Genomic DNA, 23,030 nt, shown 5'->3' on the forward strand with positions numbered 1-23,030 from the left:
GGGGAAGTCTTCTGGAGTCTGCAGAGAGGGGCGGCATACAAATTTAATAAATAATAATAATAAATATTAATAATAATAATCAAATCCCTTCCTTCCCATTCAAATAAATTATATGAAAGTTATATGAATGTGTTGCTGTCGTATGTTTTATTGTGGAGGTAATATTAAATCTATATGCCCTTTCTTTGTACAGTAGATCAGTGATTTTCAACCTTTTTTGAGCCGCAGCACATTTTTTACATTCATGAAACCCTAGGGCACATTGAGTGGGAGGAGGGTGGGGGCTAAAAAAAGTTTGGACAAAAAAATTATCTCTCTCTCTTCCTCCCTTTCACTCTATTTTTCTCCCTCTTTCTCTCTCTTCCTTCCTCCCCCTCTCTGTCCATCCCTCTTTCTTTCTCTCTCCCTTCCTCTCTTTTTTGCTCTTTCTATCTCTCCCTCCTTCCCTGCCTCTCTTTCTCTCTCTCTTGCTTTCTTTCTCTCTCTCTCTTGCTTTCTTTCTCTCTTGCTTTCTTTCTCTCTCTCTTTCTCTCTCTTGCTTTCTCTCTCTGTCTTGCTTTCTTTCTCTCTCTGTCTTGCTTTCTTTCTCTGTTTCTCTCTTGCTTTCTTTCTCTCTCTCTCTCTTTCTCTTGCTTTCTTTCTCTCTCTTGCTTTCTCTCTCTCTGTGTCTTGCTTTCTTTCTCTCTCTCTTGCTGAGCTTCGCGGCACACCTGACCATGTCTCGCGGCACACTAGTGTGCCACGGCACACTGGTTGAAAAACACTGCAGTAGATTTCTTTTTAGGTAAATGGTGTTAAGTTTCTTCAACTGGACAATTTAGAGAGTTCTTAAATTTAAAAAAACTCTGGATGATGCTAAAATATGTTCCTTCCATTCAGATTAAAATTGCTATGGAATTATTGTTGCCTTATGTTACATTATAGAGGTAATGTTAATTTTATATGTCCTTTCTTTGAAATCATTTTAATGAATGACACTATGTTATTGGTTATGCAGATGAATCATGGCTATTTATCATTCCCACAAACATGATGATGCTAAATAACTACAAAGAAAAAAAATCCACATCTTTCTGGAGGCTATTTTTTATTTGAAGGATAGTTGAATAATTTTCAAAATTGTGGAGAAAGTTAAAATACTGTACTTGCATATCTAAGTGAATGAACAAAAGCTTTCTAGAACTTTGTTTTTAACTTCAGCTGAGTGGTGCAAATTAATCATAGCCCCCTTTTCAAATTCATCTGGCTTTTTAATTTTAGCTTGGAACAGTTCAGTTTTTTGAAATGGATTTTAGTTATAGGGTATGATATAATAATCATCAGTGGCTAGTATTGAGACAGTGTCAGAAATTTAGATTCTGCTTCTATGAGACACTCGTATAGTAGTGTTGACAAACCATAGATGGCCAGCTAAATCTACCACTCTAATTTAATTTATAAACATACTCTGAACTTCCTAAACACAAATCTAATAAATACATGAAAAAATATACTAATTGTATTGAATTGAAAAATCTGGCCAACTAAATCAAAATTTCAACAAATCTTGTCTAGTTGAACAGTGGAGTAGGGCGTACTTGTATTTAGCACTTAGAAACACTTGGTCTGTGAAGGATCTCATGTGTAGACTAGCTGAAAAAAAATCCTAGAAGGCAATGGCAAGACCATTTCCATATTGTAGCCAGGGGTGGGCTACTGCCCGGACTGGGAGGGAGGGAGATGCAGTGGGGTAGCAAAAATGGAGCTCCATCCCAGAGCATCCAATTTGCACTGAAAGATGATGAAAGAAAATGCAGGGCGTCCTGCATAAACAACGCCCACAGTGTGGTAGTAAAAAGTTTGATAGCCCTTCACTGATTGTAGCCCTCCACCCCCGCAAAAAACCCCACTTTATGAATCTACCTATGTTGTCATCAGGAATAAAATTCAACTCAAGGATTTGATTACCGGTACATTATTGCCTTCCCGTTCTTTGAAGATTTTTCTGAATTCTGATTATTTTATTTATTTATTTATTTATTTTATTTTATTTATCATACAAATATGGTATTGTATTGTAGTATGTTTAACATAATATAAGTATAAAGTAGAGATAGAAAAGATAAAGAGACATTAGGACAGGAACGGTAGGCACTTATGCACTCTTAGAAAAGGGGAGAAGTCTATTGTAGATAATGTAAGGTTGAAGATTTTGGGATTGGGGGAAGAAACAACAGAGTCCGGTAGTGAATTCCAGGCCACTCTATTGCTGAAATTGTATTTTCTGCAGTCTAGTTTGGAGCGATTTACATTTAGTTTGTATCTATTGCATGCTCCTGCGTTGTTGTTGTTAAAGGTGAAGTAGTTGCCAACGGAGTACATTGTGATGTATGATTTTATGAGCAACAGTTAAATCAGTTCGGAGGCGGCGTATTCCTTTCAAATGATGATACCAAAAATGGACTGTATATTCACTAATTAACTCTATGCATACATTTACTTCCTCTGGCTCTGATTTGGCAATTGAAGTCAATAAAGAGAATGTTTAGCATTATATTTGATAAGTTGACTGCAACATTTATATAAAGAATTTGGTTTTGCATGGGTTTTATTGTATCTTGTGAGATTATGAGCATCTCTATTGGGTTGGCAGTATTACACGATCGATATGACATTAATAATCCTGTGGAATAGACAGTCACCTTGTACAAATATGATAGGTCCCACAAAATAATTTATATATGAAAATATTTTTGTACTGCTTTAAAATGAGCACATTATGTCCCATTTATATGCCAGTGTCAAATGAGATAACAATGAGTTTCCTCCCATTTATCTTAATATATCAACTGTGCGTTGGTGCTTTTTGAAAGAGAAAGAGATAGAAACATAGAAACATAGAAGTCTGACGGCAGAAAAAAACCTCATGGTCCATCTAGTCTGCCCTTATACTATTTTCTGTATTTTATCTTAGGATGGATATATGTTTATCCCAGGCATGTTTAAATTCAGTTACTGTGGATTTATCTACCACGTCTGCTGGAAGTTTGTTCCAAGGATCTACTACTCTTTCAGTAAAATGAGATGAATTGAGGAATCTGCCACATATAATATAGATCCTGGACCAGGGAAGAGGAGGGAAAGATAAGGGAAGTGAGCTACTGCTTTATAGATTAGCTTCTTTGTCCTTCGTATGCACAGGAATCTGTTCCCCAAATATTGCTTCTTTTGTTTTTCATAGCAATACCAGTAATGCAATTATATTTCTTGAGCATCATACAATTCTCAATAATAAATTCTTTGAATTTAGTTAACCTGGTTTTCTGGTATCTTCAGTATTGAAGATGTTGATAATATCTTGTCTTCATTCTCACAGTGGATCTACTTCCTATCTATTGTCTTTCTACCCAGACATGAATGGAAGAAAGCTCCATTTTTCAGATGAGAGACCTGCCTCTGAGCACACTTATTTTGGAATGGACCTACACCTGCTTTTAACATTGTTGTTGTCCTCTACCAACAATTTGTAATACATTAAGGCCAATGTTGCAAATACAGAACTAAAGAATTCACATGCCTTCTGTGGAACTAGAGGGTTATTAGAACTAGAAGGAAGTTTAAGCAGATTCTGTGACATTCGTACTCTTAAGAGCAAACAGAATATATTGTAATTTCTAGGGTTCCTAATACTAAAAAGCCCAGGAAGTTTATGGAACTCCCTCAATGTGCTAAAGTTTCTTAGCTCACAGCATTTCAAGGAATTGGATTTAAAAATTGGTTCTGTGACTTTTCTCTGAAAGTGTAATTTGTATGACGGTAAGACATAGAATGGAGTTCCATATAATACACATGTCTTAAAGAACCCACAGTTATTCATTATTGGACTTCTAGACCATTCAGAAGCCGTGATTCTCAGCCATTTTATGATGGCGCAGAAATCAAGCAAGAGCCAAGGATAAATGTGCACGTAAGAGAGGGGGAGGATGGGAGAAATGTGGAAGATTTTTTTGAGAAATAACTCTTGAAACAATATCCTGTAAAATCTTAACAGGAAAACTGATAAACAAAATAATGTGTTTATGGAAAAAAACCTCCTTATGTTTGGTTCCAAAAAATAGTGCTTTCTATGATAGGAACATGAGAACTGTGGGAGAACTCATTTTTCTTCACTGTTAATATCTTTTTCACTGCTGTGATTAGTTGATGAAATAACATCGATGAGCTATAAGTTGGCATGGAAGGTGCTGTAATACTTGTAGTTTGGAGTTGAAACTCTCATTGTTAAAGGAGACAATCACACCTTGACTTTTAGATATGCTCACAAATACATGCATAGCATTTTTGGTTAATCGTTACAATATTGCTAATGTTTTTTTCTGTTCCAGCAATGGAAAATCCTGAAGTGCTTGTAGGCAGCTGCAGTACTCAGGATGATGAACATTTATACAGTGTAAAACATCATCAATGTGCCAGCTTCTGGAAGATCAGTTAAGAAGAAAACTTAATTTTTTCTTTATGAATCCCTGTGAAAAATTCTGGGCCCGAGGAAGGAAACCGTGGAAGCTGGGCATACAAATTGTGAAAATAGCTATGGTCACTATCCAGGTGAGATACACAGCTGCAGTACAATTATTACTTACACATTTTTAGCTACTGCTATATAAATTCAAGAAATTATAACCAGTTGAGTGACAACCTCTGATTTACTGCTTCTTTAGAGACTTGTGTTTTTAGAACCATCTGTACGGTTGGTATTTGAAACTTTCAGACCTTAATACAGGCAGTCCTCGACTTATAACCATTTGTTTAGTAACTGTCTAAAGTTACAAGGGCTTGGTCATATGATTAGAATTTGGGCGCTTGACAGCCAGCATATACTAATGATGGTTGCAGCATCCTAGAAACATGTGACCTGCATTTGCAATCTTCCCAGTTGGCTTCCAACAAGCAAAGTCAATAGGGAAAGCTGGATTTATTTAGCAACCACATAATTCAATCAATTACTGCAGTGATTCATTTAAAAACCATGCGCCCCCCCCCCCACATATTTAAAAATAAAATCAGGTACAACTCATGTAATAATTGCCTTCCTTAGCAATAGAAATGTTGGTCATAATTGTGATTGTAAATCAAGGACCATCTGTAAGTATTGAAATGACCTGTGTTCTTACACACTGAATATTTTGGAAGAAAATATTTTTGTCAAGTATTTAGTATTGACAAATTTAATAATATTATATGTATCTTCATCATATGTTCTTCATCTGTGTTGCAAAAGAACTCTCATAAGTGTCAGCTAACATAGCTATCTCGTTTAGGAATTATAGAACTTTTAGTCCAAATATTTGATGGATGCTGGATTGGGGTAATGAACAGAATAGGCTATTAGTCAAGTGGAGACAATGAACAATATCAAGATTATAGTTGCAGTTTCATTTCATTATTATATATGTCACTCTTCAGCCTTCTACTAATTAAATGCTCATTGTTCACCAACTATAAGGAAATCTGTGTGTTCAGAATATAGTATGAAAATGTCCAATATGAACTATACTAATATTATATTATGTTTTTATTAGCAAAACAGATCCAAGATCAAAAAGAATAAAATAGTCATGATATTGAACTGGGCTAAATTATAAGTGTAACATAGTTACATAAATATAGGAGGAGTCTTTGACCACTGAATGAAAATAAAAGTTGTAAATCGGAGGGATGGTACCCAGCTCTTTTTTCCTATATGTTCAATTCCTGATTTATTTACCTTTCATACTCTCAGGGTAAAATGAAACTACCTAGAGAATGAGTAGGGAATGGTGGTAGAACTACTGTATTTTCCGGAATATACAGATAAGAGGTGCCTCTTTTCCTCCCTAAAAGAGGCTGAACATTTGGGTGTGACTTATACTTTGAATGTTACTTTTTCAAAGTTTTTTCCCCCAGCCCTAGCAAGGTGCTGACAATCTTCTCTGCTTCCTATGCCCTCCGAAGAAGGTTTTTTCCAGCCCTAAGTCTTTGCAGGCTTGCTTTCATTCCTACCCCCTCTGAAAAAGGCTTTTTCAGCCCTAACCAGAGGATAAAATAATGTGTTCGAGCTGAACTGACTAAGAACACTAACCAGATGCATACCTGATAGGTAGATTCCCCCCCTCTATTTTACTCCCCTGAAACTAAGGTGCGTCTTATACTCCAGTGTGTCTTATACTCTGAAAGATACGGTAGCTACGAATGCTCCATCAATTAAAAAAATTAATGTACTTGTGGTCAGAATGGACTTTTTGAGTATTTTAGCTGAAGAATTCCCTTTCTATTGATATTTTCAGCTTGTAGTTTTTGGTTTAAGCAATCAAATGGTGGTTACATTTAAAGAAGAAAACACGGTATCCTTTAAGCATCTATTCCTGAAAGGCTATATGGACAGCATGGATGACACCTATGCAGTGTACACGCAAACAGAGGTCTATGACCAGATCTCTTTCGCAATAAACCAGGTAATATTTATCTATCTATCCATCCATCCATCCATCCATCCATCCATCCATCCATCCATCCATCCATCTATCTATCGGCTGTATGTTCCAGCATAAGTCTGGAATGACTCAAGCAATTTTAAACAAACTTGGTACACATATGATTTACCCTCTGGAAACAAATACTGTGGGAGTAAGACACCCTAGTACCCCTTAGTGTGTGTGTGTGTTCCAGCATAACTCTGAAACATCTGGGCCATTAATGAGAGCGAGTGCAGCGTCCTAGAGTGGACATTGTCTATGATTCACTTCTGTCACAGCTTCCTCTAGAAAGCCAACCATGACATTTGCCCTCCACTGGGCCAATGGGAAAGCACTTGATATTCCCTTCTCTTGACAGAAGGTGGGCCAAAGTGCCATGATTGTAGAAAGGGTGGGAAAGAGGAGTGCGTTGGAGGGGGGAGGGACAGGGCAGGGGTGATGGGCATGGGGGTAGGGGGAAGAAAGGCCCCTCTCAATGACTCCCTGTTAGAGGCAGACGACGCCCCCTGGTGGATTTTGGGCAAAGTGCCAAGATTGTAGAAAGAGCGGAAAGAAGATCACATGGGAAGGGGAGGGCAGGGGTGATAGGCATGGGAGTAGGGGGCAAAAGACCCTTCTCAATGGCTCCCTGTCAGACAAATGCTTTGAGGTCTATAAATACCCGTGTAGCGCTGGGTTTTCAGCTAGTATTTTATAAAATATTGTACACTGAACCTAAACTAAGCTTGAAAAAGCGAAGTCATTATATGTAAACAGAAATGAATGGAAGGAAAATCATATTGGTTTCCTATACCCTAGAGCTTGCATTGGCTCTAATGAGGCAAGAGATGCAGACCTTTTAATTCCATAGTAACCTCATGAGATAAAGGTAACACAGGCAATTGGCCCATAAAAATGAGGTTTTCTATGACTGAATCCATTTCACCGAGTTTTATTTGAAGCTTAGTCTTTGTAATTCTATTCATGAGATCAATAAATCTGAAAAGCAGTATGTTCCATCACAGACATTCTCTTGCGTCTCCAATTAGTTCAGTTTTAATTATCAGGCAGCTCCATTAACTGGTTGTACCTTGTCGCTTAGTTCTTACAGCTGCGTGCTAATTTGGTTGGAAATCACGCCTACGAAAAGAAAGGATCAGAAGAGACGCCCATGGCAATATGTCAGTACTTCTACAAGAGAGGAATTATCAGCCCTGGAAATGACACTTTCGATATTGACCCAGAAATTGAAACTGTTGATATACTGAACTACTCAAATCAGATAGATTGTTTCTGTGTGTGAGAGAGAAGAATGAGAGTGGGGTGGGCAGAGGTCAGAAAGAAAGACAACTTGAGCAAAGTCATAGTGTTTAAAAGCAAACACATAGTAATTTCCAGTATCATTACAATATAATGGGTAGACACTTCAGATGTTTTATTTGTACGGGAAGAAATTCAACTACTGCAGATAGTCCTCACTTAGCAATTGCTTCATTCAGTAACAGTTCAGAGTTACGACAACAGTGAAAAGGTATATTTAAGACCAATCCCTGAACTTGCAGCTATTGCAACATCCATTGTCACCTTCTCAGCTTGTTTCCAACAAGCAGAATCATTGTGGAAAATGGCAGGAAGTCACAAAAGTCACATGCCATTTTGCTTAACAACCTGTCATGGGATGTTTCACTTTATGACTATCACTTAGTAACTGTGATTAGTAAGTGAGGACTACTTGTACATTAGAGTCTTGTTTAAGTCATGAAACCTGCAGTAGTGGTGCTTCATTTAATTCCTTGCCCCATTTCACTCAAATGATGTCAGCTTCAGTCAGACCTAGTATATTCCATATAGATGTACATTGTTTATATCTATGGAGATTCTCAGTCATCCAGGTTATGGTTGTCCTGAAGGTGCTTTTTCAAGAAGTAACTGGACTTTCTGGTTTTTCTTTGAAGATGTTTTGTTTCTCATCCAATAAGCTTCTTCAACTCTGAGCTGAAGAAGCTTCATGGATGAGAAACAGAACATCTTGAAAGAAAAACCAGAAAGTCCAGGTGCCTCTTGAAAAAGCACCTTTAGGGTGTACGTGGTTTAGTTTCCAAGTGGCCTGATACCCTGCTGATAAAAATGGCTGACTCATAGCCCAGTGTGTTGACTTTATTGTATCTGAAGCAGGTTCTTCATACTGGTAATTATTGAACAGGGTTAAGGGTGCATCTACTTGCAAGATACTGTAGTATAATCAAAATTGAAGCAATTGATGTCCCTCATCCACAAAAGTGTCTTGCCAACTCAACATTGCAAACATCACCAACACTAATTGGTGATTCAGGTTCAGGGTGAACTTTACTATTAGGAAAAGTGAGGCAGTGCCCTCAGACTGTAGACATGTGATAGAAAGCATTAGTAACCTGTTGGATGACATAAATGTTTGCTGTGTGGATTATTTTGCGCTCTTACTTTTGCCCTGAAGTATTGAAGAAAATGTCACCTTACAATGCACTTACAAATCCAGTTAGCTTACCTGCCTGAGCCATTCATGTTTATGTGCTTTAGGCAAATACCGAAATATATTGGCTGACTCTACTGGCCTCTGAAACTTTGTGAATAAATTTGAGTGGACAGTCTTAACTGTTCAACATGAATATTGATTACTGAACATATAGAATTATTGGTAGTGTCTGTTATGAGAATTCAGAAGCATTGTGACTTATTTTTGGAGTTTGGAAATAGTGACATAAATAATAATCTCTTAGCGAACTAATGTAGTAAACATATGTGCACAACATTTCCAAACAATACCAAAAGCTGAATTCTGTAAGGATATCTTAGCTTAAACCTCTTGGGTATGAAAGATATTAAAGGACTGTTGAAAGATTGAGGGTCTTTTCTTGATATATGTATGCAATTACATGAACCAATGTGTAACATATACAAATAATTACAGTACAAGAACTTTCTGAATTACTGTTTCTTCATTTTATTCAGATGGAAGTAATTCATAACTGCATTGAAACATCATTCTACAGTCATAAGTAGAAGGGCCTGTAACCATAGAAATTAGGGTATTAGGGTACTGATCTGTGGATCAAGTATAAAATTTCCTTTTTGGGTTTATTTTTAACAAGCAGATATTTTCAGGGATTCTTTATCAAATAAGAAGTTCAGTAAATATATGCATTAAATTAATGAAAAAACATAGCTGCTTTTTTCTTGCAAGTATGAAGAAAGATTTTACATCTCGTATTATTTAGATAAGACTACTAGTGACCAGATTGGATTTAATTTCCTTATTACTGATTTTCTGTCTTCCTCATCTTATTAAATATTGAGTATTTTCTATATGCCGTAAAGCATCTGTCTTCAAACAGAGTGTCTTTATGTGGAGCCAATACTACCTCTGGAAAATGGGACACTGAGGAAGACTCCTTTCAATTTCACTTTGGACTTCCAGAGGTGAGGAGAAATAAAAGTTGCTGGCATTCTTGAATATTTTTGGTAATGGTGAAATAAAGCTCCGGTCTCTGTTCTAGACTTGTAACTCTGACACTCACGTTCAAACTGAAGGCCATTAATCTCCAGACCATTCGACAACATGAACTCCCAGACTGCTATGATTTCACACTAACAGTAAGTACGGAGGTGGAGTCCTTGGAACTTTCTGAGCTTGGTTGTTTATGTACAGATAAACTAGGAAGCAAGTAAAAAAAATTGAACTGATGAAGACTTGTAATTAGTCATTTTCTGAAGGGCAGGTTTGGGATGGGAGAAATGGGCCTAGATTGTGTCAGCTTCTTCTTAAAGTGGACTATTGCAGTATATACATTAGCAACTTAGAAGTAGAGAATAAAGTGAAATGATAACGCTGAAGCTAATCAAGAGGCAGGCACCAATGATTTATTGCTACCAGAGATTTGCCTGCCCACAGCTGCAAATACCCATTTGGTAAATCAGCTATTCTGTGTGTGTGTGTGTGTGTGTGTGTGTGTGTGTGTGTGTGTCCTACAATTCACATTAATTCTCGCGGTAACTCACCTACTCTTCTTTTAGTTAAGTTCAAAACATAATTCTGTATAGTATTAGCTTTTTGACAATAATATTAACAATAATATTAATACTTTTATTATGCGTGTAACTATATTGTAATTGTACATTTTAAAATTTGTTTCTATTTATTTTTGGTTGACTGTGGCTGGTGGTCAACTTGAATACTCCTCAGATGGAAAAGTGCAATAAAACCCAAATAGTGATAAGAATAGAAATATTTCTGAAACAATATTAAAAAGATGAAGACATTGGGTCATGTTCTCTTGTTAAGTTTTGTTCGAGGATTATTCAGATATAGTCTTCCTTTATTCTATTTCTCCACCTTATTTTTAAACTGCTTAGATTTGGGGGAGAATGGTACACTGACAGAACTAAACTAACTCCAAGCATTTTCTGTTTTCTACAAAATATGCTTTTTATATGCCATCACTACTTCAAAGTTATACTTCAAGCTAACTATAAGACTTTATGGCTTTTTTGAGAAGAATAGTAGATAGATAAATAGATGGATGGATGGAAGGTAGGTAGATAGATAGATATAGATTTTGATTTTATTACCAAGCATTAGGTATAAACTATTCAGATTCTATCTGAACTAACGAGTGTTTAGAAATAAGAATAATAGCATCTTTTCTATCTCCACAATATCTACAGATACTCTTTGATAACAAAGCTCATAGTGGAAGAATTAAAATAAGCCTAGACAATGATATTGCCATCAAGGAATGTAAAGACTGGCATGTTTCTGGATCAAGTAAGCTTAAAAAACATACTTTTGTTATTACTTATTTAGTGCTTATTAGGTTTTATTGAAGGCCTAGTGATGCATGATGTTAAATATAGTATTTGCTATGATCTGTAGTAACTATATTTTTAAAAGTATGTTTGTCAACTGAGCACGCAATTTGAATATGTGTGTTACATCATTTCACCTATAGTCCTTAAAAAAGTCTCTTTCTATATGGTTAATATTTAGATTACTGGCAAAATTCAAAATTTTTCCCTACCAGTTTGGTGGGTGAGGTTTGGTGGGCGTGGCAAGGAAGGATACTGCAAAATCTTCATTCCCACCCCACTCTGGGGCCAGCCAGAGATGGTATTTGCCGGTTCTCCTTATTAGTCAAAATTTCCACTACTGGTTCTCCAGAATCTGTCAGAACCTGCTGAATTTCACTTCTGATTTACAGTATATTAGAAGGGAATTCCCCACAATGGGAAATTTGCCCCAAGTGCAAATAACTATATAACTTGAGGGAGGAGGGGTCCTCTTTAGACTACCAAAAGTGTGAAGCATTCATTCTTTTTGATGGCTTTGAATCCTTTAATTATCCACCTCTCCCTGTATTGAAAAATTAAGTAAGATGGAGGCCTCTTCTCCATTATTAGCACTCTCTCAAGGCAATTTCACGAAGAAAATTTCCCCTCAGAAACAAATGAGTATGTGTTCTATGAGTGTATCAGGTTGACTATTATGCATAGACAGGTAAATCAATCTTTTTTTCCCAGTACAGAAGAATACCCATTATATGATGATCTTTGATGGTTTTGTCATACTGACATGTCTTGCATCACTGATTCTCTGCACACGATCTGTAATTAAAGGAATTTATCTACAAAGGGTAAGCTTATGTTTGTCAGTATCTCTTAATAAATTTAATTGCAGGTTTTAAATAGCAATTTCTCTTTTCTTGCCCTCTCACGTATCCTAGGAATTTGTGACTTTTTCCAACATCACTATAAGAAAGAAGTATCTTTCTCTGATCTAGTGGAATTTGTCAATGGATGGTATATCATGATCATCGTTAGTGACCTTCTTACCATAGTTGGTTCTACATTAAAGATGGAGATACAAGCTAAGGTAAGTGACTTGAATGCTGATTAGATGGCCTGTGTTCCAGTTTTGGAAGTCCCAATTGAAATCTTATTGACCAACCTGAATTTTGTTATTTTTATAGTTCACTTGAGTCTTCAACTGGGGAAAATGGTCACATTGAGAAAACTGCTGCTCCAGAGAAGGCATTTTTCTAGCTGTATATTTTACCTATCCATGGTAATATCATTAGAAATTAGAAATGAGCAGTATCTGTGCATATCATCAAAAGTCTATTAATTTGCTGTGCAATGCATTTGTGCTCTTTGTCCACCAGGAAACAGCCCTGACATTTTTAGCCCATTTCTTTTTAATGGAATAAGGTTTACTCACCTCCCAACAACGGTCTCCTAATCTACGTAGCAGAACTTTATGTCTCCCATCTCAGTGTCAAAAGAAAAGAAAATATGGTATCCCCAAGAGTTAAAATGAATATAAAAGGTCCTTTTTTTATGGGCACCCCCCTAAAATTCCGTTAGTGTAATTTATTGAACATCATCTTAATCTTCATATAGAGTCTGACAAGCTATGACGTCTGCAGTATCCTGTTAGGAACTTCCACCATGCTTGTGTGGCTTGGAGTGATCCGCTACCTCAGCTTCTTTAAGAAATATAATGTAAGGATCTTCTGGAACACTCATGCTCTTGGTATTCTTTTCTGTTATTAACTGGCAATGCTGAATGTCTTTGGAAAGTCTAATGAGCATCTCTGGGTTTTTCTGGGGCCTTGTTTTTCAGCTGCTTATTTTAACTCTCCGTGCAGCATTGCCCGATGTCATTCGATTTTGCTCCTGTGCTATGATCTATCTGGGTTATTGTTTCTGTGGCTGGATTGTGCTGGGCCCATATCATGCTAAGGTACTGTGAGTTGGATGTTTGTCATCTAGTTTTGTATCTGAAGGGTCTTGCGCAAATGTTAACCAAATGAGCACGCTGCCAAGATATCTGAAAGGCCAGTTTATCACTTTAGTTATGTAACTATACATGATCACCAGAATATGGAGTTGTCACGTATAGGTATATATTCTGCATTATCTGAGGCACTGATGCACATTAATAAAATATTGTAATATCCAGAGATTTTCATGGGCTGGTATTGAGTAAAACATGTAACATTTATTTGCAGTTTACTGTATTTGACCAGTATTTTTTAAACAACTTGAGCAAAAAATGGAAATAATTTTCTTTTCTTTTGTCTGTTTGTTCCTGAATATTTGTTCTCTTCTAGTTCCATACCTTGAATATGGTTTCTGAATGTCTTTTCTCTTTGATAAATGGAGATGACATGTTTGCTACTTTTGCAAAAATGCAACAGAAAAGATACCTGGTGTGGCTGTTCAGCCGGATCTACCTCTACTCCTTCATTAGCCTCTTTATCTACATGGTCCTGAGTCTCTTCATTGCCTTAATTACAGACACGTATGAAACAGTGAAGGTACATAAACAACACTATAGGATGTTACGTTTAATTTTTGAAATGTGAATTTCCAAAAGTTCTGAAATAGTTTTCTGAATATCAAATGATTTTGTTCATTTCATTAGTCTCTTGTGCAAACAGAGATATTCTACACCTTTGCAAGAATTCAGCATAACATCATGACATCGTCATACAAATGACACAGAGCTCTGATAAGTTCATATTTACTGCAAGTAAGCAAAAAAGGGCCATTTGCATGATGACATCATGATGCAGTGTCATCATTTATTCAGTCTATGTCAAACTCACAGAGTCATGTTACCGTCATATAATGTATTGCGATGTTTCCCCCCTTTGCGGAACTGGGGTGGACTTGGCCTGCGCATAATGTATCCAAATCACAGGCCATCTGTTCGATTTATTCCATAGCTGAGTGATAAGTTTTTTGTATTTAATTTTTTTTTGTTAGCATGGTTTATCTGGTTCTAAAGAACTCAGCAAGTTCTTTAGAACAACCAAGACTGAAGTTTAAGGCTATAATCTATTGCTTAATTTTCCAACTCTAATCTGAACTACTATGCTTAATTTCCCTTGGGCAAGAGGACATGTACTATGATAACAGTTGTTTTTCCCTTCCCATTGCCTATAATATGAGGGAATCTCTTCAGAAGATAGTTTGGGTGCTCCAACTTCCTAATGTCCTCTGTAGGCCCTAAAGACAAAAAAAATATGAAAAGCCCTCAAGCACTCTTCTTGCAATACTGACATGAGAAGAACCTAGGAGCAAGACAATATTTTAAGTTAATGTTATGTTTATATTTAATTACAAGGATATTTAATTCAACACAATTCCTATGATTTTTGTTGGTTTTGATGCAAAGTTGTGTCTAATTCATCGTGACCCCATGGACAATATTCCTTCAGGCCTTCCTGTCCTCTACCATCCCCTGAAGTCCATTAAATCTCACGCTGTCTGCTTCAGTGACTCCATCCAGCCACCTCATTCTCTATCATCCCCTTATTCCTTTGCCCTCAATCTCTCCCAGCATTAGGTTCTTCTCCAGTGAGTCCTTCCTTCTCATTAGGTGGCTAAAGTATTTGAGTTTTATCTGCAGCATCTGGCCTTTTAAAGGGCAGTCAGGGTTGATATCTAGGACTGACCGATTTAATCCCCTTTCAGTCCAAGGGACTCGCAGAAGTCTTCTCCAGCACCATATTTCAAAGGCCTTGCTCCCTCTCTATTATTTTATTACTGCCTTAACAGCCGTCCGCAACCTTAGGTAGCTAACGTACGATTTGACAAAGCAGATTTGGCTCTGGTTAGCTTTCATATCGGAAGTTGAAAAAAATCTAGTGCTGTGGGAGGTTGAAAGCCCATCCTGGAAGATGGCAGAACCACATCACTTTCTTACCATTCCTGGGCAATAAAACTGAATGGATGTATCCATGTAAATCACAAGGGTCCAGAGAAGATGGCTTTGCTCTTTGATTTCAGAATTTTCCTCTTCTCTCATATGAAAAAGTATAATTTGGCAGCATCATTTGGAAGACATCTGAATATTTCCTCCAAGGCTACTAGAGTCTGCCTGGAATCCTGAGGCTCAAAGTTGTGTTCCCCTGTCATTTCTACCAGGGTTTCAAGACCAATAAAATGCAGATTACAAGTCCACCCTAATCTCCCAATCTCATGTGGAAACTTGGGGGAAGGTGGATGAGAAATAGGGTTCAAGAACCTCACTTTTCTACTCATTTAATGGCTTCTAACTCACCAAGAGAAACCTGACCTTTCCTATTTTTCCTCACCCCTCTTTAAAAATTGTGTTTTTCATAGCCATATAATATCCACTGGAGTTGTACTACATAACAACTTTTTTTTTTTTAGCATTACCAGCGTGAAGGCTTTCCAGAGACAGAACTTCATTCATTCATAGCCCAGTGCAAAGACCTGCCAAACTCTGGAAGATACAGATTAGAAGAGGAGAGTCCTATAAATATTTTCTGTTGTTGTAAAAGGTTGGTGACTAAAGGCCTGGGTGACAGATGCATCATCTGACAGTTTTGTTTCTTCAATATTTAATTAAGTTGACTGCTGTGAGAATAGAAAGCAGGTTAACAGAACATCAGTCTTGAATCTAGTGAAACTGTAGGCACTTTCTCATTAGCCTAGTGACCCTACACTGTTTTGAAAGCTGCTCTGGATTCCCATGATCCCCCAATGTCATAGATAGATAGATAGATAGATAGATAGATAGATAGATAGATAGATAGATGCTGTAGATACCAATTTTTCAGAATTGCAAATGGTTAAAAGTGAAAGCAATTACTGATTTATTTTAAACTTTCTGAGGTTTGAGGAATAAAGATACCAGTGAACCTTTAAAATAATGGTGCATAAAATAACTTTGGTGTCAGTTATACTTTTGTAAAGTGAGCAATTGTGATTATCCCCACTAATTCTTTGGGGGTTTTTTTTTTTATTTTTTGTTGGGGGTTTTTTTTTTCATCTTTTTTTTTTATACAACCAAATGTATTAAACAAATATTATGACATCAAAATGCTCGCTAGCAATTATCAGACTCTGCCTAAGTTCCTTGTATTTCAATATTTTTTTTCTATTTTAGACGTTTTATTAGTTTTTATCACAATTATACAAACTGAAAAAAAAATGGTAGGTAACTTTACATTGTTTCTCATTTTACAAACCCCTCATAATTATATAGGAAACATAAAATAAGTCATAAAAAGAAAGGAAAAAAGCATATATAAAAGTTTCCCCCCAAAACAGTTATATTAATCTCTTTCCCTCCCCTTCGCCCTACCCCCCCAACCTCCCCCCCCCTCGAACTTCCCAGAGTGAAATCAAATTATCAATTCCCTTAAAATCAAAGTCGTACGTACTTAAATTCTATATTATCTATTATCCTCCCTGACTCTACTACCTTCACACCCCAATCCATTTAGGCTCATTATACTAATAAAAATCCTAAACTATTCATATGCTATTTGAAATTTTTTAGAATGATATTTAATTTGAATATAATCAATCCATTTTTTCCAGTCCAATATGTATTTTTCATTCGAGTGATCTTTCATGTAGGCCGATATCTTCGCCATCTCTGCTAAGTTCATGACCTTTATTGTCCATTCTTGAATTGTGGGTAACTCTTCCTTCTTCCAATATTGGGCAATCAAGAGTCTCGCTGCTGTTATTAGATTCAATATCAATTTAATCTCTATACTTGTACAGTCTGTGGTAATACCTAATAAGAACAACTGTGGTGTAAACTTCAATTTTTTCTTAAGAACATTTTGCATAATCCACCATATTTTTATCCAAAATGCTTTTACTTTTACACATGTCCACCACACATGAAAGTAAGTAGCGTCCATACAATCACATCGCCAGCATTTAGGCTGTATATCAGGATACATACTAGCCAACTTCTTAGGATCCAAGTGCCATCTATAAAACAGTTTATAAAAGTTTTCTCTCAAATTTTGAGCTTGTGTGAATTTAACATTTCTTACCCATATTACTTCCCATGTATCTAATGTGATGGTTTCCTCAAAATTCTGTGACCATTTTATCATACAGTCCTTAATTAATTCTGTTTCGGAGTCTTTTTCTATAAGTATATTATATATTCTTTTTATGTGCTTTGGACCTTGGTCCTTAATTTGTTTTATTAATTGTCCTTCCTGTTGTTCCATACCAAGTCTTTGATCCTTTTGCCATCTATCCTTCAACTGAGCATATTGAAACCATGTTTGCACTAATCCTTCTTCTTTTAGATCATTCAAAGATTTTAATTGTAATACTCCATCAGTTAATTTCAATAATTCCTTATATGTTACAACATCATGCCTTTGTTCAAAACTAGTATTCTCTATTGCGTGTCTGGGCACCACCCATATAGGTACTTTATAATCCATTATCCCTTGATATTTTCTCCAGACACGCAACAGAGCATTCCTTAGTACATGGCTCTTGAAAGTCCTGTCCACCTTTTGATTATAAACCAAATAAGCATGCCAGCCATATAACAATTCATACCCTTCTATATTCAATATCATTTCATTAGTTAAGTTTACCCAGTCACTTATAGCTACCAAAACTGTTGCATCATAATACAATTTCAAATTAGGCAATTTTAGGCCACCTCTTTCTCTCGTATCCTGCATTATTTTCATTTTTACCCTTGGTTTTTTCCCTTGCCAAACATATTTATTAATTCCTCTCTGCCATTCCAACAATTTTGACTCATTTTTAAGTATTGGAATCATTTGATACAAAAACAAAAATTTGGGTAAAACATTCATTTTGATTACCGCTATCCTCCCCAACAATGATAATTGCAATTTTTTCCATTTATCCATCTCTATCTGTATCTTGGACCATAAAGTTTCGTAGTTATACTTATATAATTTTCCATTGTCTACTGAAATATAAACCCCCAGGTATTTTACTTTCTTCATGATCTCACACCCTGTTGCCTTTACCAAACCTTCTTTTTGATTCCCTGTCATATTTATTGTTATCATCTTGGTTTTCCCCACATTGACTTTAAAACCAGATACTTTTCCATACTCCTTGATAATTTCCATTAATACCTTAGTAGATTGTAGAGGCTGTGTTAATGTTACCACCACATCATCTGCAAATGCACGCACTCTATAATCATAGTGTTTAACTTTAACCCCCCTTATTTCCTCTACTTTACGTATTTTATTTAACAGCATTTCCAAAGTTAATATAAACAATAGCGGTGATAATGGGCAACCCTGCCTTGTACCTTTACCAATTTGAAAAGATTCTGTTAAATTCCCATTAATTATTATCCGTGCAGTTTGTTCTTTATATATTGCTTTAATAGACTGAGTAAAATATTCTCCCATTTGCATCTTTTGAAGTATCTTTTCCAAAAATTGCCAATTCAATCTATCGAACGCTTTCTCAGCATCTAAAAACATTAGCACCGCCGGAGTCTGAATATCTCTCCTAAGATACTCCAATATATTCACAATTTGTCTAACATTCTCTCTCATCTGTCTACCTTGTATAAAACCTGTTTGATCTTTATGTATTATCTGTTGCATAATTGGCATCAGTCTGTTAGCTAAAATTTTTGTAAAGATTTTATAATCTATATTAAGCAGTGATATAGGTCTATAATTCTTAGGCTGAGTGTGATCTTGATCTTCTTTTGGAATTAATGAAATAAAAGATGTTTTCCATGATGGAGGGATCCCATTTCCTTCTTGTATTTTATTAAATAATTCTTTAAGTGGTTCTACTATCTCATCCTGAAGGCTCTTATAATACACTGCTGTCAAACCATCCGTGCCTGGAGCCTTACCTATTTTTAACTGTTTAATTGCTAATAAAATCTCTTCTTTAGTTATATATAAGTTCAATTTATCTTTTTGTGCTTCGGGGATTTTAAGAATGCACTCCTTGTCTAAATATCTATCTATGTCAGTACCTTGTATTTTGTCTTTTGTGTACAAATCTTTATAAAAATCTATAAAAGCCTTTTTAATCAAATCCTGTTGAGATACCTCTTTACCTTTATATAATACCTTATCTATTGTTCTCATTTTTTGCTTTTTCCTTAACATATATGTTAACCATCTCCCAGGTTTATTTGCATTGCAAAAATTATTATGTTTTGCATATTGCAAATTAGTAGCTACTTGGTCTGAGACCAACATATTAAATTGTGATCTTAATAATGTAATTATTTCTCTAATTTTCTTATCCTCTGGGTTATATATCAGTTCTTGTTCTTTCTTTTTAATTTCTTTTTCCAATTCCTCTTTTTTTTTATTCTGTTTCCGTCTATAAACATTATTCTGGTTAATTAATACCCCCCTCATGAAAGCTTTACTTGCGTCCCAGACCATATCTATCGTTGTTTCCTTTTGCATATTTAAGATAAAAAATTCCTTCATCAGCTTTTTACATTCCGAAACATTCCCCTCATATCTAAATAAATTTTCATTTAATCGCCACGTTCTCCTAGGTTTCTCTCCCGTTTCCAACTCCATCCATACTGGGCTATGGTCTGACAGCGTTCTTGGACAAATCTTTATCTTCTTAACCCTAGAACAAAAATCATTTGTTATTAGTATAAAGTCAATTCTTGAGAATGAGTGATACCTATCCGAAAAAAAAGTAAAATCTTGTTCTTTATCATTCCTTTCTCTCCATAAATCTCTTAATTCTATATCATCCATCATATCAAAAAAAGATTTAGGGAGCTTAGCCTTATTTTGAATATTCTTAGAAGGGCCCTTCTTGTCTATTTTAACATCAATTACTCCATTCCAATCTCCCATCACTATATATGATTTACGATCCAAGTTTATTAATTTTTTATGTAATAACTCATAAAATTTTCCTTGCTGTTGGTTAGGTGCGTATATTCCAACTACCATAAAATTCCTTGTCTCTATTGTTAAGTCAATTATTATATATCTGCCCAGATTATCAGCTTCAATCACTTTAACTTTAAGATCAGGTCTTACATATACAACAATTCCATTCTTTTTTTCCGGAGCCGATGCAATATATGGTGTCCCTAGTTTTGCGTTCTGTAAAAACTTTTGGTCTTCAGATTTTATATGAGTCTCTTGCAAACATATTATATCATTTTTAAATTGTTTCAGATGGTGAAATACTTTTCTTCTTTTTTGCGGTGAATTCAAACCATTAACATTCCATGTCAAAAATTTAATTGCCATCTTTGGCACCCGAAAGCCTCTGGAGCACTGCCTCCAAGTCCGCTGGAGTCGTTTTATATCTGGCTCCTCCCACTGCTTTCGATCCATCCACCACTTGAGCATATGTCATCAGAGGTATCTTGGTCTCTTGCGCTCTACGCCTTACTGCTGCACGTGTTTGCCTCTGGTCTTGTAATTTTAGTTGTTTCTGGGTTTTACCCATAGCTATCCTCTCTTCTGGTGGTTGTATTGAGCCTTCTTGTATAGCCATCGCTCCTTCTTGTGCCTGCTCCTTCGTTGATGCTATTGCTTGTTCCTGACGTGCCTTTAGAATTTTTTCATAAAAGTCTCTTGCTTTCCCCACTGTATTAAGACGATGTCTTTCTCCCTTGTATGTGACTGTTAATCCATATGGGACATCCCATCTATATTGTACTTGCCGCATTTTTAGCTCAGTGACCAGAAAAGAATAGTCCTTCCTTGTTTTTAACATCTGGGGAGGGATTTCTTTTAATACAACAACTTCTTGCCCTAGGACTTGAAGTTTATTTTGAAATGAATGTTGTATAATTCTGTTTCTAATACCTCTTGTAACAAAATATATAACAACATCTCTTGGTAATTTCCTTTGTTTAGCAATCCATGAATTCACACGGTAAATTTTATCAATATTCCAAGCCCAGTCAACATCTTTTTCATCTAGAAATTTCTCCAGGGCGTCTGCAAAAATTTGTCTTAAATCTTCTCCTTCATTTTCTCTCAGACCTCTTATTCTGATAGCCCCTTCCATAGATCTATATTGCATCATTACACATTCAGCATCTGATTTTTCTATCTTCTCTTGTACCTCCTCCATTTTATTTTCCAGCTGTAAATTAACTTGTTCAATTTCTTGTATTTGTAACAGTATCCCTTGGAATGCTAACACAATATCCTCCCTCATCGCCTCATGTTGATGTTGTATTGTTTCTGTCACACCATCTACTTTTTCCTCCCATTTCTCCTCCATTTTCTGAATTTTTTCTTCTAACTCTTCAGATTGTTTTTTAAAACCCATTTGTATTGCCTGGTGCAACTCCTGTATAGTTGTGGCTGGTGGGTCTAGGAATGGTGCTTTGAGCTGTTGTTTAGAAGCCATATCCAAATCAAATTGACTGTCCTTTCTTCTTTATATTCTATCTTAAATACTTTGTCCCCACTCTTTCTTTCCTTCTCTTTTCCCCCTTTCCAGAAGACTAATTGTTAAGTTTACAAGGGAAGTCCATTTAATTTAAGCAGGGAAAGTTTTTGTGCCGGCTCGAATTTGCAATCACTAACAATCACTCTCGCTCAAACTTTCACTTTTCACTTTTCACTTTCATTTCTGCCTAGCACAGCGCCATTTTCACAGCAGGGAGCACAGCAGGGAGCACAGCAGGGAGCACAGCAGGGAGTTTCAATAGAGTAAAAAAAAAAAAAGACGATACTTGCTATTTTCTTTCCTTTTTCCTCGCAATTCACTCTGCCTGCAACGATATATTCTTCCAAAAGCTTTAGTTGTTACAATCTTGCAGGGATGGTCGTGTCGCTTCGGTCTGCTTTGCTTCAGCAGAAACACCTCGGAAGCGGAGCTTTCACCAGGCACAATAGGGAGCTTCCCTCTTACCTCCCCGGAAAATTCTCTGGGGGGTCGAAAGGGGCTCTACCCTTGCCCAGCTGCTCTCTTCACCCTCTTCTCACAGGGGGTGAAGTTTTCAAGCCGCTAGACAGCCGATTTTCGCTGTTCTAGCGACTACACTATCTCGAGGGTTGGCAGTCCCAGAGGAGGCTACCAGCAGCGACAGCGGTGCCACCGGAAGTCTCAATTCTTTGGGGTTTTTTAACAGTACGGTTTCTAACCTTGCACTTCTTATTCAGGGTGACTTATTTTTATTAAAATTATTTTCTTTAGATCAATAGATCTTGTTTGATTTATAAAATGGGACCATTTTGATTTCTTTATTATATTTTTGAGCAGCTGGATAACATCTCTGTACCTTTTTCCCTTCTTTAGGTCTTAATAAAAACATTGGCAAAAATTGCTGAAAGTAGTTGGAGATTCTGGAGCTGGACAACCATCACAGATTCAGTAAGAAATCATCAAAGAGGAAAGAAAGGAATGAAGGGAAAGAGAGACAAAAAAGAAAAAAAAGAAATAGAGGAAGAAAGAAAGAAAGAAAGAGGAGGGGGAAAAGGAAGAAAACAGAGAGAGAGAGAAGAGGAAGGAAGCACCACAAACTGTGGTTCTAGACATCGTTTCAGAAGACACCTTGAAACAACACAGCAATTTAGGGCTGGAAGACATCTAGGAGGTCATCTAGTCCAACCCCCTGCTGCAGCAGGAAAGCTTACACTGTCTGGATTATTTTGGTGCCTCTAACAGAGAGAACAATTGCCAGAAAGAAGAAGGAGTTTACTAGGACAAGGCTGCCATGCAGAGGAAGGCAGAGATAGTCCTTAACTTATGACCACAATTGAGCCCAAT

The 23,030-nt window shown here is 36.4% G+C and overlaps 1 pseudogene; it reads left to right on the top strand.

Annotated features, from left to right (window-relative positions):
* Positions 1-4,278: 4,278 nt before the first annotated feature.
* On the top strand, positions 4,279-22,646 carry LOC139155348 (mucolipin-3-like; annotated as a pseudogene).
* Positions 22,647-23,030: the final 384 nt, after the last annotated feature.

This window comes from Erythrolamprus reginae, unplaced genomic scaffold (assembly GCF_031021105.1).
Source record: "Erythrolamprus reginae isolate rEryReg1 unplaced genomic scaffold, rEryReg1.hap1 H_12, whole genome shotgun sequence".
Lineage (NCBI taxonomy): Eukaryota > Metazoa > Chordata > Lepidosauria > Squamata > Dipsadidae > Erythrolamprus > Erythrolamprus reginae.